Here is an 18597-nt window from a genome sequence, read left to right as displayed (position 1 = left end):
GATGACAACACTGATGTTGCAGCACCGTGAGTCAAATAGACCGTTATTTACATGAATAATTATTATGGCAGTGTATGTGATATATTGGGGTACTCATTAATCTTTATTTTTACAGTTGTGAATTAAATGTTTCTGTTTTGCTGTCGGAAGGAAGGTCCCAACTTGATTGTACTGCACGTGCATCGCTATTGAATTATGAATCTGACTTCCGTTGATTTTATGATACTATTATATTTTGGAAATTATGTTTTTTTAATGATTGAACAAAAATAGATTTTTAAATTATTTTAAAAACACAGTTTGAAATTATATTTTATTCTGAAAAAAAAAAGTTTGACGATAACATAAACTTAAAGTCTTAAGGTTGTTTGACATGACATCAATTTATGAGGTGGGCAATGATTTGGCAACCCTAACATTATAAACATGAAACTTGCTCTTAGAAACCTTAGTTTCACGTTTAAATCTTGTTGTATTATTCTTCTTCCTTTATAGCTTATTCTTCAATGTCAAGCATAAAAAGGGGAGTTGTAAGGAATGTTGGAACTCAACAATGTTATTGCGTAGTTTAAACTTCTTCATTTATACTATGAACTTCATGTATTTAAATATGTTGTTTCAATTTCATGTAATGTAATATAGTAATATATTGTTTTTCTTTAATGTTATTGTCAAATACGCATAAAAAGGGGAGTTGTAAGGAATGTTGGAACTTAACAATGTTATTGCGTAGTTTAAACTTCTTCATTTATATTATGAACTTCATGTATTTAAATATGTTGTTTCAATTTCATGTAATGTAATATAGTAATATATTATTTTTCTTTAATGTTATTGTCAAGTACTTTTTAATTTTATAAATGTTAGATTCGCTTAAAATTAATAAATTATATGAGATATCTTTATAAAATATTTCACAAAGATAAAATGTAAATTAGTTCATTTTATAAAAGGATTTTAACGCCTTGTTCCCGAGTTATCTTGTAAATTCATTATAGGAAAGTGAAGGAAAATTTTAATAGAAAGAAAGGGAGGTGAAGGAAAATATTCATTATTCCGTGTTCCCGAGTTCGAAGAAAATAAAAGAAAAATTTTAAGTTTTTGTGTTCCCGAGTTAAGAGAAAAAAGAAAATAAAACTTAAAATTTTTCTTCCCCTCACTTTCTTCCCAAATCCGCCCAAATTGGGAGGAAATTTTGGAAGGAAAATATGGCTCCAAAATCTTTTCCCTCCCCTCAGTTCCTTCCATTAATGAAACTCGGAAACACGATTTTCCTTCGACACCCCTCACTTTCCCTCGTATCCTCCCATTTCTCTCCTTAAGTAGAAAGTGGTCAATGATCGAAGATTATATAAATTAAAGGCACCTCTAATAATTAACATTTCAAAAACTTTTTATTTTACAAGGATCATTTTTCCACTGACATTTATTTAATAAAAATAGAGCAAATACCATAAAAGCCACAACATTTTCACGTGTAATTGGAAAAAATCATATTTTTTTTGTTGGCTCTGGCCACAAATGAGACATATAGTTATCAATCTAGCCCATTTAACAGGTTTCATGGTTGACTCCGTTATCTTTTTTGCAAAATCAATCTTAAAATTGGGTTTAAAGTTTAAATTTGGCCCCTATAGTTTGCAAAAACTTACACCACGTGTCCAAAACTCGGTTTTATGTTTTTTTAACTTCTTTATTTTCATTTATTTTGTATTTTTTAATCCAAACTAAACTTGGTTTTATATATATATATATATATATATATATATATATATATATATATATATATATATATATATATATATATATATATATATATATATATATCATTTTATTAATATTTTTCGTATTTTTTTGTTTTTTTGTTTTACTTTTTTCGTATTTTTATATTTTTTAATTTAATATTTTTCGTGTGTGTGTATATATATATATATATATATATATATATATATATATATATATATATATATACTTTATTTATTTTCGTTTTTATATACTAGTTATATTTATATATTTTATACTTTTCGTATTTTTTTAGTTTTTTTCATATTTATTTTTGAATTATTTTTAAATTATTAAATTATTAAATTTTTTTCGTTTTACTTTTTATGAGTTTGATAATTTTTTCTTGACCTTTTTCAAAAAGTGTAAAATGTATCCAATATTAGAGTATATTATAATTTTGGTGTTTGGTTTTTTTTTTGTTTTATATATTTTTATAATTTTGGTAACTTATGGTTTTGTAATTTTATTTTATTTTTATTCAAATAAACAAAAAATTTATATTTATATTTGTAATTTTGGCCCAACTTCTTTTATTTATATTTTTTTGTTCTTTACTCCTATTATATTTATGTTATGAAAAAAATTTAAAAAAAAATCAAACAACTTGTTTATTGAGAATTAATGTTTCAGTGTGTGATATGTACGATTTATAATCATTAAAATAGGGAAAAAAAAAGCTGAAATGTTTATAATTTAGCTCACAAATACGAAAAAAAATGAAAAAATTATAAAAAAAAGATCAAAAAACCAAAAAAACGGAAACACCAAAATTGTAATATACTATAATATGTTAATACATTTTATACTTTTTGAAAAAGGTTAAGAATAATTATGAAATTCATGAAAAATACAACGAAAAAATGAACAAATTTAAAATACAAAAAATTAAACAATATTAATATAAATTAGTATATAAAAAACGAAACTAAATAAAGTGTGTGTATATATATATATATATATATATATATATATATATATATATATATATATATATATATATATATATATATATATACGAAAAATATAAAAAATATAAAATTAAAAAATAGGAAAAATGTAAAAACAAAAAAACAAAAAAATACGAAAAATATTAAAAAAATGAAAAAAATATATAAAACCAAGTTTAGTTTTGACTAAAAAATAAAAAATAAATGAAAATATAGAAGTTAAAAAACATAAACCAATTTTTGGACATGTGGTGTAATTTTTTGCAAACTATAGGAACTAAATTTGAACTTTAAACTCAATTTTAGGACTAATTTTGCAAAAAAAAAAAAGATAACGAAGTTAACCATGAAACATGTTAAATAGGCAAGAGTGATAATTTTTCGTCTCATTTGTTACTAGAGCAAAAAAAAATGATAGTTCTTTTTTCCCAATTACACGTGAAAATGTTATGATTTTTATGGTATTTGCCCATAAAAATATTTGTTGCAAATTTTCTAAAATGCTTATTTTTCAAAAACTTTTTTTAGGATTAACTAATTCTTCATTTATCTATTTTAAATGTTTTATAAAGTCACTCATTGAGTTTATTATTTTCTTCACATATGTAATTATTAAAAACAACAAAAACATTATGTCATATTTGTTTTATTTTGAATTTTTGACAATTACATTTACAATACATATTTATTATAAAATACTTTTATTTTATTTTGTTTATTTAATTAAATTAGTTAACTGATAAAAATAATAATTAATATCCAAATAAGTCGAGAGTATAAAATAAAATTTTATTAAACATAGAAACAAAAATTGACAAAATAAAAAAAAGGTTAGATTGGTTGGAATGACTTATTAAAGATACTCACCAAGTATTATATATATATATATATATATATATATATATATATATATATATATATATATATATATAGAGAGAGAGAGAGAGAGAGAGAGATAGTTAGGTTCAAATGTTTCCAATAAGTATTGTGTGCATCTAAGGACCAATCAAAATTTAAGAATAATTTAATAGTTAAATAAATAGTAAAAGGGTATGATAGTAATCTAACACTATTTAATTATAGTAGACATTTTAAAACATTTAATATCTCCTAAAAATAGGGAAACCAGTTTAAAAATCCTTTTACACGTCTTTTTCATCTCAGTAACCCTAACCCCTAGTCTTTTTCTTTCTTCGATCTGTAGACGACCTTCCTCCTCTCTATCCTGCTGCTAATTACTTTGTCGGATACCAACGACGCCTACAAGTGATACCTTCATCCACCAATGTCGCCCACCTCCAGTCCATCTTTCAATTATCACCGATGTTATCTTCCATCTTCATTCAGACCGTCTATTATCACCAATGCCGACTCGGGTGACTTTCTCAATTATCTTTTGTTTTTAGTTTAGTATTTGAAGGTTATTGATTTGTGTATTTAGGGTTTGCATTGTTATTTGATTACGTATGATGTATTTTTGCTCAATCTCTTATGCAAATTTACTTTAACAATTCTTGTTTGATAAATCATTATTATTTTTTCGATTGTGCAAATTTTGTAAATCAGATTCAATTGACAATTGTTTATTATTATAAAGCCCCTCTAATTTGGAATTGATGAATTCGATTTTTGTTTTGATGGTTTGTTTTTATGGGTGTAAGTTATCTGTGTCATATGTGTTTTTAATATGTGTTGCATACAATTGTTATTATCGATTCTAATTGTCGAACATTTGATTATATAAATTAAAATTGAAGTGGGTGAAATATAGCAAGAACTTAAGGGTTATACAATCTGATGACGAATGTTTGAGAGGTTAATTAGCAATGCTTATTACTATTATTCAAGTTATTTTTTGATGTTATATGTGTTCTTTTTTTTATTGATGTAATTGTAGTGTATTTTTTTCATATAACTCCAAAAAGAAAGGATATAAATCGAGTTCACCCATTGCTAACATATGTGCAAAACGACATATTTTTCATAGTTTATTATTATTTTGTATTCATGAAGGTTTTATAGGTTAGCAATGTTTTTTTTTTGGAAAGGGAACTTCCCTAACGAGGGTTTCCGGACCAGGTTTCGCGCACCGACTAATCCCCCACTACAAACATGAGGCTTTGCCTCATGCCCTGGAGTCACTGCAGGCGAACCTCCATGGCCACAAGGGCTGAGTAGTGTCAGGATTTGAACATGGGTCAATAGGTTATCCACCATATCTTCCACATGCCTTACCAAGTCACCACAACCCAAGTGGTTTAGGTTCGCAATGTTTATTACTATCATATATGTTTTTCACATAATGCTCTTATTATTTTCCAGGTCGTGAACAAAAGATAAAAGCTTCTTATTCTCATGACAGTCATTCTGACAGAATTCAATTTCATGACAATTATTCTGTCAGAATGTATAAAATGATTCTTAGCAATGATATTCTTATAGAATGGATTAGTATTTTTGTTAGATTTTGTTGTTTTTTGTTTTCCTTTTTTTTAACCATTCTTAGTTTTGATCTTTAAGAGTTTATTCTATGTATTCTGCGATAATGTATTCTATGTATTCTGCAAAATTGTATTATATATATTCTACCAAAATGTATTATATATATTCTGGCAGAATGTATTCTATGTATTCTGTCATAATATATAAATTGATAGGAATTGCATGTAACATGCTTTTAATCATTCTTAGTTTTTGTTGCATTTGTGATAGGAATGGTCGGAAGAATGGCTTGAAGACCTGATAAGAATGACTTGAAGAATGAATCAAAGACTGATCACACTCACAGTTTAAGAATGTTATTTTTTTTGAATTACACTTGTATTTGTTCATTAGTTGTATATTTAAGAATGTTGATTTTTTATGATATTCTTTTAGAATATGTATAAATATATTAAAATGTATAAGGCTATTAAAATGTAAGAATATGTATGAAGTTGTATTTAAGTTCAAATGTATATGAAAATATTAAAATGTTGTTATTCTTCAACCGCGAGTTCAAGAATTATGTTATTCTTCATTAATATTCTAATAGAAATAAAACTCTGAAAAAACATCATTCTTACAAAAAAAATATTCTGACGAAACAAAATTGGTTATGTTTACAAATTACGTTAGAATTAAAATTGAATTAATTAAAAAATTCAGATATTTTAAATTAGGAAAATTAATTATCCCAAAAAATCCGAAAATTTCTTTATATAAATGTAGTTAATTGTCCAAAATACCCTTTTGCTAAAAATTGTGTGATTATATGGTACATGTTATCACATTGTAATATCATACACTCTCAAATCATGTCCATTGATTAATTTCATCCGTTAGTCCAGATCTGTGCATTCTGACACACAATAGTTAGTAAAAACAAAATAACCTAAGCATATATATATATATATATATATATATATATATATATATATATATATAATAGTAATTCGTTTAGAAACTACTATTCAAAATGCTCTAAAACCATTTTATTTGATAAGTTGGTGGAAATATGATGTAACAAACAAAAAAATTATACATAATAACATCTCTGATGATAGTTTTATTAAAAAAATACCATTCGATTTTTTTTGAAATTTTTATTAGAGTGTTATTTTTTTTAATATATTACTCAACTAGTCGGTTGTAATGATCCGAACTTTTCTATTCCGTCACCGAGGTTAGTTTCGTTATGTCTTTATATTAAGTTACATTTACGTTGGGTTAAAGTTGACTTCTAGGGCCAAATGTGCAAGAAAATGATACTTGATCATATAGAGGGGGTCATGGAATCATTTTCTCACACTCTAAGGGCCTAAAATGAACATTTATTCTGATTTAAACATCACTAACCCTAGAATACGGGAATACAACCCTAATTCCATCAACCATCTCTCTTTTTGAAGCTTGTTAGGCAAGAGTTACAATTTGTGAAGTTGTGTGAAGAGTTAGTGAAGTAGAGTGGTGTTTTGGTGCTATTCTTGGGAGGAAATCATCAAGTGAAGATCAAGTCATCTTCTCTCATTTATTCTCCCGAGAATCTATCATATTTCCAGAGGTAACCATCTTGTCCTTTTTATCTCTTGTCACTTTCTTGTTGCAAGTCTTATTGGTTCGGTTGGTGGCCATGTTCATGCACTCAAGGTAGTATTATGGACATGTTGGGGATGTTTTGGACGCCCAAATGCCTACCACCATGTATGAGACCCATTTAGATGTTCTAGGAACTATCTTTCCAGTTGAAATCTTCATATGGATGTTCATAAATTAAATTGTAACACCAAAAGTCAAAAATCTCGAAGGCTTTCTGTCGCATAAGCGCGGTGCACCTGACGAACAGATTCACTTCAGTTTTATCGTTTGATGTCGTTTCTGATCCGGTTCTTTCGAATATGTTCTAGGGAACTCTGTAGTTGTTGTGTGGTCGACTTCCTTTGTTCCTAACTCATTTCATTTGGACTAGAGGTGAGTCAATTCATATGGCTTACTAAGCACATGCTTTGGATGCTTGTATGTTTTGCTATAAATTGATAACCTTGGCTTGTGTGTGAGATGTTGTAATATGAATTTTTGATGATGTTTAGATTATGAAAATATGTTATGTGGCAATAAGAAATAATTTAGGAGAAGTGTTATATTTTATATATAATAAAATGATGAATTTATGCATGAAATGAGTAGTAGGATCATGCTAGCGGTGATGACTTGAGTTTGTGATTGAAATGTGAAATTATGCATGTTAAGGTTCTGTTTTCACATGGAAATATAAAAATAGGGAAATGCATGCCAACAGGTATATTTTTAAAATGAATATTGCGTTACACACTTAAGTGTAAATTCATGTGGTGAATTTGTAAACATGTCTCGTTGTAATAATTGGTAAGTTTTGTCATGTATATGCTATTTGGTGAGTTTTGCTATGTAAAATGCTTAATGGTGAGATTGTTAAAGTATATGCTATAAATGGCGTGGTAAAAATGTTGCATGATAACTCATAGGTGAGACTTATTAATAAACTAAAATAATGGGATATACATTTAGTGGGTAGTAGCCTATGTCTGGGTGTATACCCTGTATGGACATTTTGGTGAGACAAAGAGCTGCAGCCAGAATCGAGTTCAATGGTCTTCTAGGTGACCATTCAGACACATGGTCCCAGTGTGTGGGGCTTGAGTGATGTTGGTGATATTGGATGTCATGTACAAACATCATGTTTTAGTGGGAGGTATGTTCATGGAAGTACCGTTTAAACCACTTTCGAACGACGCAAGCCTTGGTAATAGTCAGAGTAGTGAACGTGGAGAACTAGAGACAATATTACGGGTGAGATTCGCGCCTCACTTAGTGCATTGGGTCTTTACTCTTTAGGTAATGTTAGTAGCGCATAGGGTCTTCGGGGGAGGTTAGTGTGTCTTAGACCATACACATGGTGAGAATGCTAAGTAATTAGTTGGGTGAGTCTAAAGAATAGTTACTATGTGTGAGGTTTAATGGGTAATTAAACAAGGTATAATGTTTGGCATAGAACATTAAATGTAGTTATGTGTATGTGTGTATGAATTGTGTGAAATATGCATGTTTCTATATCATCGTACTTGGATTGACTTACTGTGCCGTTACTGACACTTGATTTGTTGCGTGTTTTCCATGTTGCTTTGAATGGTACAAAAAGTGATGGAGTAAGACCTTTGTGAGTTAGGATGCTCTTTTTTGGGTAGTTACTATGCTTATTATAATACCACTTTGAGACACTTGGTTGAGTTTTCATTAAACTACTTTTGAGAACTTATTGGGATGATTTGTGAACTTTGTTTTAAATGGTTGTTTGAAATAAGTAACATTGGTGATATTTTTTTAATAAGCATAATAAGACTTCTGCTAACGTTTCTTATAAAAAAAAGTGCTTAAAATAAAGCTTCTAAACCCAAAATCTACTAATTACATATTTCTAGAATACTTTGAAATGTTGCTTAGCTTATTTATACAAACCCACCAAGAATAAGTTCTCTTATTCCTCTTAAAGCTAAGTTATCAGAAAACAAGCTTCGAATGAAAAAGAAAGTGGGAGACACATGGAACTTGAAGCAACTCCAGAACCATAGCCTGATGTAGCAACAATTGGCATTAGTTTCGACAAAGAATTGTTGAACATGAATAACATATATTCATAAACACAAAATGTTTGCATATATGATAAAAATCATCTACAACATGATAAATATGAAATCTCTCATTTATGAGTTCTTCTGGATGGTTTCTGGCAAACCCATCAGTTACCAAAATGCTATATCAGATACTGAATCTGATAAATGACTTAAATTCATGAACATGAGATGTAATCCATGTCTAATAATCAAGTATGAGCTTGATTAATCTTCCTCCATATATCAATTCTAGAATAAGTAAGTAATTCTTTTAGAAAGAATACACACATGAGGATCTATACACAATTATCAAGACTTGTTATAAAATGATTTTATCATATTTATGTCGTTGACCATGATCAAACATTTTCACAAGTAGTTATGATTATATCAACAATGATATTATTTACCATAACTACATATTCTTAATATGAGATATGACAAGTAGATTCCAAGAAAACCACTTTTCTTGATAGGAGACTACTTGGAGATTTCTATATAGCTTAGTCTGAAGATTTTCTTAATCCTAGTAATCCTAATAAAATATCTAAGCCTTTAGATTCGTCTGTGGATATAAAGAAAAAATCTCAAGGTTGGAATCATCATTTTAGTATTAAAACACTAGGTATGCTTTTATATCAAAATTAAGATAACATCTATGTCTACTAAGAACTAGTGGGAGCAATAGTGATATTCCTAATATTATATGAACAACGCATAATTAATCATGAGAAATTACATTCTGACTATGCCAGATTATTTCGCCTTGACTTGGAGAGTGTTTCTAAGATGAAAGACTTAGAAAAAAGAAGATACATTCTTGGAATGTAAAATCTATAGAGATATATAAATATGATAGTTAGAGTTTTAAATTTATATGCATAAGTTGACAATATCTTGAAAGAGATCAAGATACAAGATTCTTCTAGAGGATTCTTGGCATTTCCAGATGGCACTAAGTTTGAGCTAGTCTCAAAAGAAACTGGCACCTAGGTTTGAGCTAAATAAAATGATTTATATTATATTTGCTTGGCAAATGAATTTATCATTTTTCCCATATTATGCACAGGAATGGGTATATATAGATTGACCAAAACTTAAACCCATGCAAAAAGTCAACGGTCAAAGTCAACGGAGAAGCCATACTGGTGCATGATGTCGTCAAAGAAATTGGTCGTTGGTAGCTGGGGTCCCGCTTCAAAGATTGGTATGGGAACTCCGACCTTTCCTTCCAGCGGATGGGTTATAATAGCCCCCTTTCGAGGGTATTCCATCCCATGCTCCGGAAGGAAACCAAATCGTTCCTGCAGATTTGCAAACTCACTTGGAGAGGGCACAATACCAGTATCTGGAGCGGCCATTATCCACCGATAAGAAAGGAAACGAAAGAAGCAAAGAAGAAGGAGAAGTAATTGAAGAACAGAAGAACGAAGAAAATAAATTGTCTCCAATAAAGGAAACTTTAAATGAGAGGCGGGAAATTCGAAAGGTCACAATGGTGAAACCGTCTGTGCAGCTGACTCCGTCACATCAGTAGACGTCAAGACCATCTCAGCCGAACACGTGCCTTGGTCTAAGCTACAACAACTCAGCTAACCAAGGCTAAAAATGGCGTTTACTAGCCTAGGGGACTTGTTAACGTATCCCTCTAGCAAGGTTGTAAAAAACGCTCGACGTTAGCTAGTCGGTGGACTAGGGTTAAGGGATTAATCGGCTAGGCGGAGATTAATCGGGGGATTAATCGGGGACCATTAATTGTTAATTTGTTGAATTTTAAAAAATTAAATATGACTAATATCATATTAAAGTTCGTAAATACCACCAATATCATAACAAAATAGGTTAATGTGATTAATACAACACTAATCATGTCTCAAATAGTTTCCATTGAGATAAAACTTCTTCAAAATGTTAAAATTTCATTGTTTTATACCGTTTCACTCATTATGTATGCATGGATTAATCGCTAGGCGCCCTCTAATCGGTCGAGTAACGCCTAGGGATTAATCAGAGATTAATCGGGACCTAGTCGGGATTTTTACAATAGTGCCCTCTAGGAATACGTCAAAGATAATGTGACAATTATCTAAAGGACGGCCTAGCTGACGGTCGTTACCCGACGTAAGTGCTAGGCCCGGGCCTTCGCCCTTGCAACCTAGTACTTACGCCCTAACGTTCTACACCAAGGCCCATAACAGGCCTAAACAGTACCAACCACTCCCCATAGCAACAAGAGTAGCGCTCAGAGCGCTGCTCTTGGGTGGTTCTGCACCAATAGCAGATAACCACTAGTGGTGCATGATTTGCCAATAGGACGCCCCCACGTCCTGACGATCCAGATAAGACAAAAAGTATTGTCGGGGACATGTTCCCTCGACAACAAGTATAAAAGAGACCCTTCTTCTCTAGAAGAAGGTATTGCCTCTCTCTCTATCTCAAAGTAAACCCTAATTCTATCATACAACTTTTGACTAGACCGTCAGAGTCTTGTTTCGGGACCCCCTCTCGGACGATGACTAACGTCGGCTCTTTCTTTATTGTGATTCTCAGGCTTAAATCAGGCGGAACCACCACAAATGGAGTTAAGCTCGAAGACATATCACAACAGTTTCAAAGGTCACTACCGGTTGGATTCAACGAATGTGATGAAGTGGGTAACTTCCCAAAAGAGAGTTGACCAAGTGGGCCATAGGACCCAGATTTGACTTACCTGCCAGCTTTGGAGTCTTTCTTGACCATATGGGACCCACAAGGCTTTTATGCAGAGAAGTATGGGTGATGGGGACCTACCACTCCCCCCCCCCTTTTTGTCGGCTAGGGAGAGACAACAAAGACAAGGCAACATTCTTGTAATATGTGTATATATATATATATATATATATATATATATATATATATATATATATGTTTGTACTGTGAACTGTAAATGGTAGCCTGTATGATAGGTGTAGCTTTTGAGGTTGGGTTTTAGCTGATAAATGGGACAAACGATTTTTGGGGTTTTATGAATTGTACAAGCATTAAAGTTGTGTGTACAAATAACAACTTTAAAGAAAAAAGTTTTACATAAATATCTCCAAATAAAAGGGATTTCTTTATGATATGAACTGATAAGAGTTTAAGAACTCATAAAACTTTCTTTCTTCCCAATTTTTCTGAATAAATCATGAAAATGAACTGATAAAAGAGATAAAAAAAATTATTTTCTCCTCAACTTTCTGAATAAGTCACCAAACTATAGCGAAGATTGATCTGAAAATGTTTTTGCAAGCTTCAGGAATGTTCAGATGAACAAGAACATAACAGATCTTGAGATCTGAGCGGAAATGATGAAGTTGATCTAGAGGTATGGGCAAAAACGGAATAGATCTAGAGATCTGAAAGAAAGAACAAAGTAGATCTAGATATTTAAACGTTCGAGAAGCAGATTTGAACAGATCTTGGCAAGAGCCGAACGGATCTGGACAAATAATGGTTGAAATGAACAAATCTGAGCAAATATGAGGCGAAGAACAACAGATCTGAATAGATCGGTGGCGAAAATGAGGCTGAGACCAAGAGACAATAGCTATTCGTTCTTGGTCCCACGGATGGCGCCAAATGTTGCGACATGAGCTCAGGCTGCCGGGTCTTCTGTGTTGGATTCAGAACGAAGATCTGGAGGTGGTGCCGTCAGCGAGTTTCCAGCGAGGTACCTAAGATGTAGTCACAACAAATTCGTTAGAGTGTCCCCAAGGACTATGCCCCGGGAGAAAGCTCCGACGATCTAGTTAGATCGATTGGTAGAGATGAGATGGTTTTCCTTAACTGGAGAGAACCATCTTGATGTTGGGTAAGAGTTTGGCCGTGGAGGCTCTAGGATTTTAGCCCTTGGGAAAGGGTCCAAGAAAAGCTCCCTCTCTATGGCGGTGACTATGTTTTATTTATGGGAGACAATTAGGTCAAGGGAGAGTTAGGTCAGGCCTTGGGTCAGCCCAAATCAGGTTCAACTAGCAAGGAGACGGGTAAGGCATCCTGGGTCGCCAAGCAAGCGCCAGAAGTGGGCGTTAGGGAGAGCCCTAGACGCGAACGCTAGATAAGACCGATATGCGAGCACCAGGAGAGATTCAGGCAAGGCTGGCGCGCCAAGTCTTGACGTCTAGGCCATGCTAATGGACTATATGTTAACATTATTAATTTACACAATGACTATACATAATTCATCACTATTTTCACTATGTAATCATGCATAATTTATCAAACACCATATTAAAGCATATTACATCACTAGCACGCAATTTTCCTAACATCATAGACAAATCATTTTCCAGAAACATAACATGCATAATCATCACACATAGCAATCAATCCATAATCTTTACACTAGCATGAACCTATCATCACAATTCATACTAAATTGGCATATAATTTATCACACAACACAACATATCAAATTTGGATCAATCGATTTGTTCCTAAGATTTGCAATATCCCAACAATGTACTAGATTTTACAACAAGATTGACTCACCTCTAATCCAAGTGTATTAGGATGTGAACAAAGGGAAATCAACACCCCAACAACAAAGTTAAGCACCCTAAAGGAGAAAATGACATCCCGATAAGAAAAAACGACACAAAATAGAAAATTGAGAATATAATGTTCAACAGGCGCGCAAAACATATAAGGGGACGCGTCACACTTAATCAAAGGTCACGTTTTGGTCAATGACGAAAATCCGTCGACATGTCGCACCTATAGAGAAGCACGTTGAGCTGTATCGACAACTACAAGTTCGTTTTCGACCTTTTGCCTTTTCATGTCCGATCCACGTTCGACCAAAACTTTTTTGGGATGATTCCAACCCTCCAAGACCATGTCTAAGTGTTCACAATGGCTGGAACAACATAGGGATCAAACCAACACTACATACCATGGATTTTGCAAAGTCTATGGCTACTCTTGAGTATACACCATATGGACAAAAGAAAAGAATGATTAAGGAAGAATTTGTTACCTCTTAGAACTTCAGAAAACATAAGGAACCAAAAGGTGAAGAAGAACGTCACAAAAAGGTCACCATAATATTCAGTCTTGTGATGCAATTTCAAGATTCAACCGAAATTCCAAACATATACAACTTATCTATTTCTCACTTTTATTCATATAGTATCAGATCAAATGTATGTCGAAGACTGTCAACGTATCAGTCGAATGTCAAGACAAGATGATTACGAGGATTTTGGCAAAGATCATTAAATTATTGTTGAGTCGTTAATGGCGAACTGATTTATATGACGAAACAATAAAAATAAAATGAAACTTATTGTGATTAAAGTCGGTTTTTAAAAAGGACATCCAATTCAATAAGTTGAAGTTTTTTAGATGAGATATTTCTAATGATATTTAACCCCTCCGAAAAATTTGACGATATGCATCATAGAGAATTTAAACCTGTAGGTTTTTTTTTCTCTAAACAACTAACTCCCACACCCAACATTTTATCAATTATGAAATTTGAAACTGTTAATAGATTATTTGTGTATTTATTTAGTTTAGCCCATCTAGTTTCTATAGCTAGCCCATTATATAAACTAAATAAATACACAAATACATATAACATGCTAACAGAAACTTCGATTTCTTGAAAAAAAGAATAATTTTCCAACACGCTTGATACCGCCTCCATTGGCTGTACCCCAAATATAGATGAAATATATTTTTGTATCTCTTCATTGTAATTGTGTGTATATTTCGTAAGTTAATTTTGATTTTAAGCCATTTAAAGAAAGAAAGTTCTTGCTGACGGGGTGGCCACTCAGTCTTTTTCCGATCATCTAAACTTGAATTAATTGTCTATTGGCCTTGTTTCACACATGTACACACCCTTCAAATATTAGTCACTAATCATTAATTGGTTTTTTAAGTCACCTTGTACTACTTTCAAGGATAAATTTTGAGCAATTGTGTAATTAGAATATAGCAAAATTGATTATCGTTTAATAGTAGATGAGTTTGTTTTTACAAATATCCTCGATCAATTTCAGAACATGAAGACCCCGTAAATCCAGTTACATATTTTTTTTATGATGTACAATTTTAGATAATAAAACAACTTTGTGCTATATTATTTTAAATTTTGATTGTATTTATACTCTTATATCCAAATTTTTAGATCCCTACTAAACATCACCTAACATGTTAACCACATATGTTGTATATATATATATATATATATATATATATATATATATATATATATATATATATATATATATATATATATATATATATATATATATAAAACAGCCTGTCATTTATTAAAAAGAAAACTAGCAAGAAGCTTAGTGAACAAACAAAAACATTACAAATTGTTAAGAGGGTGTTGTTACTAGAGGTGCACAAAAAAAACCAGTTCAAGATCCGAACCGGTCGAAGAACCGGTAAACCGGTCCACGATGAACCGAACAGGTCCACGAACCGAACCGCCGGTTTACATCCGTTCGAGATTTTAGTCATTGAAACCAGTTTAGTCTCGTGTGAACCGGTTTGGAACCGGTATAGAACCGATCGAACCGGTTTAGATAGGTTCGACTAATTTTTTGAGTGAATCGACTTGAACCGAACCGGTTAATGGCTGAACCGATTTTGCTTGGCTAGAAAGTGAACCGAACCGGTTTGGTTGAAAATTGAACCAGTTTGTGCACCATTACTTGCAACCAACCAATCCAATTAGTATTACTCTTAGACCATCTTTTGCTTACCCAAAGCAAAAAAAAAAAAAAAAAATACTCCCGAATATAATAAAAAATGGAGTCTTTTCTCATTTTATCATGGGTTAATGTCATAAAAACCCTCAAGTTTTCAGGGTTTTGTCGGTTTTGCCCAAAGTTAAATTTTATGTCTGTTTTTACCCTTACATTTTCCAAAAAATGTTCGGTTTTACCATTTTACCGGTGATAGCAGGTTTTCCAGGTTACCATTATATTAAATTCGCAAAAAACCCTTAAGTTTATAGTTTTTTTACCCTTTTACCCTTAAGTTTATAATTTTTTTATACTTTTACCCTATGTATTTTTTTTTTCATATTATACGTATTCATGCAAAAAAATCATATTTATATACGATAAAAAATTAATTAAATATTATATTTACATTTTTTTTAATGTTATTTCTTTATGTGTCTGTGTGTGCGTGTGTATATATATCTATATATATATATATATATATATATATATATATAATAGGTATTTTTTCTGGATGAACCGTTTAAAATGTATAAAAAAAACAAATTAATATGTTTTTATAACTACAAATACGTATTTTTATGTATTTAAAAATATACATATCAATAAAATAACTTGTTCAATCATAAACGTGTGTGTGTGTGTTGTGTGTGTGTGTGTATATATATATATATATATATATATATATATATATATATATATTAGAAATGTTAATATATATTTTAGAAGTACAAATATTTATTTTTACGTTTATATAAGTATATACATATATTTTTAGAAGTGTAAATATGTATTTTGATATATGTTTTTTTAAAAGTATAAATATATTTTAAAAGTATATATACAAATTAATATTTCTAAAAATATAAAAATATGTATTTATACTTCTAAAAACTATATCTATAAAATACGTATTCATAATTCTAAAAATATTAGTTTATTTTTTAAATGGTATAACGCTGCAAACACACACACACACACACACACAGATATATATATATATAAATACAATATTTAATTAAACATTTTTTCATATATAAATACGATTTGCATGAATACGTATATTATGAAAAAAAAAATACTTAGGGTAAAAGTGTAAAAAAATTATAAACTTAAGGGTAAAAACATAAAAACGATAAACTTAAGGGTTTTTTGCGAATTTAATATAATGGTAACATGGAAAATCTGTTATCACCGGTAAAATGGTAAAACCGAACATTTTGTGGAAAATATGAAGGTAAAAACGGACATAAAATTCAACTTTGGGCAAAACCAATAAAACTCTGAAAGCTTGAGGGTTTTTATGACACTAACCCTTTTACCATCTCCAAAAACAATGTTATTAAGAGCTTCCATGTCAACCATAAAAAAGTCACTATCACTTCATCCATGACTTTCTTTTTATTTGCACTCTTGTACCCATCCACTTTATCAAAAAGGTTCATAATAAAATTAAATTGACTAATCTAAATTTCCAACCATTATTATATATATATATTAAAGTTGTGAAAAGTTTTAACAGTAAACATGAGACATTTTGCCCAATTTTGGTCCCTTAAATTATATTTCCGGTCCCTTTATTTTTGTTTGTGTGTCACTATATATATTAAAGAAGAGCACCAAATGCTATTGCTTCTTGCTTTATCTCTATCAATCTCCAGATCCTTCCATACATAAAATAACGCACCACCTCCTTATCCTGTATCTTCCGCTGCATCCCCTATCTAGCCCGCTAAGACCATGTTGCCTCTTTCTTCACGGAGTCGCTTCCTTCGTTTTCCAATTAGATCGTCGACCATCTTCAAAGGCCCTTCGTGTGGAGGTCTGGATTTCGGATAAGGATCAGGTTGCTGTCCACCGCTTCTTCTTACTCTCTTCCGATTAAAAATCCCTAAAACCACCGCACTTCCCCATTTCTTCTCCTCACCGTCGATCCGCACTCAGTCTCCTCTGTCTTTTCGAGCCCTAAATTTGTTGACAGAATATCTGTCGATTTTATAGATCGTTCTTCCTTCGAAGTCGACACATAAACCCGTTTTCCCTCTTATCCCATCAAATATCTCTCTCCGTCGATTATCTATTGATTTTGCTTCGTCGATGGCGCTCCCTTCGCCAGCCTACTAGCGACGTCTACCATGTTCACGTGAATGTATTATGCTTCCAAGAACATCGGCCATTGAGTTTCTCCCCCAAAATTAATCAAACCTCGCTTTCCAGTTTTTTCTTTCGTACCTTTTCATTTGAAACATCTGCTGCACCCAAGGGCGTATTTAACATGCATGAAGGTAGGTCCTAGGACCTACCTAAGATTTGAATTTCATTTATAATATATATACCACAAAAATTAAGAACCACCTTAGAAAAAATAAAAGACCTACCTTGAGTGTCTGAAAATGAATCGAATGACAAAGAAGCGATAACAAAGGTGGATGTATTACTGGTCAGGGCGGAACAGAAATACAAAAACTAGGGGGTCCGAATACAAGAAATTGATGAAGGCACTTTAGTTCATCTTTTATTAGTTTAAACTTATAATCTTGCATTATTAACTTTGTCTTTATTGATCATAGAAGTAGGAAAATGTAGCATTTCTAAAAGAGATCAAAGATGATCTTTATTGATTATAGAATTAGGAAAATGTAGCATTTCTAAAAGAGATCAAAGATGATTGGGAATGAAGGTACAAACTTGCAATGCATAACAACATAAGATATATATTTAAAACTACTTATTTAATGTTTTGGCATTACTAATTTTTTTTATGTTATTTTTGACAGCATGTATCTGCTGTTGTTTTATCCTATTTTGACAGCACAAATATTGCTGTTTTTTTCAGATCAGTATTGTAACCCGAAGGTATCAGATTTCGTGGCTTTTGGAATTCATCTCCTTGAAAATTGGTTAGGTTTTTTCTTAATTAAATTGAACATTTACATTTTATTTATTGTTTTTACTTAGGTCTCAAAGTGAAATGCATATTTATATAATAAATTATTATTTTTTCCTTAATAT

The sequence above is a fragment of the Lactuca virosa genome, chromosome 2 (genome assembly GCF_052849685.1).
Source record: "Lactuca virosa cultivar CGN04683 chromosome 2, Lactuca_virosa_CGN04683_v6, whole genome shotgun sequence".
NCBI lineage: Eukaryota > Viridiplantae > Streptophyta > Magnoliopsida > Asterales > Asteraceae > Lactuca > Lactuca virosa.
Note: the sequence above shows the minus strand (reverse complement) of the source record.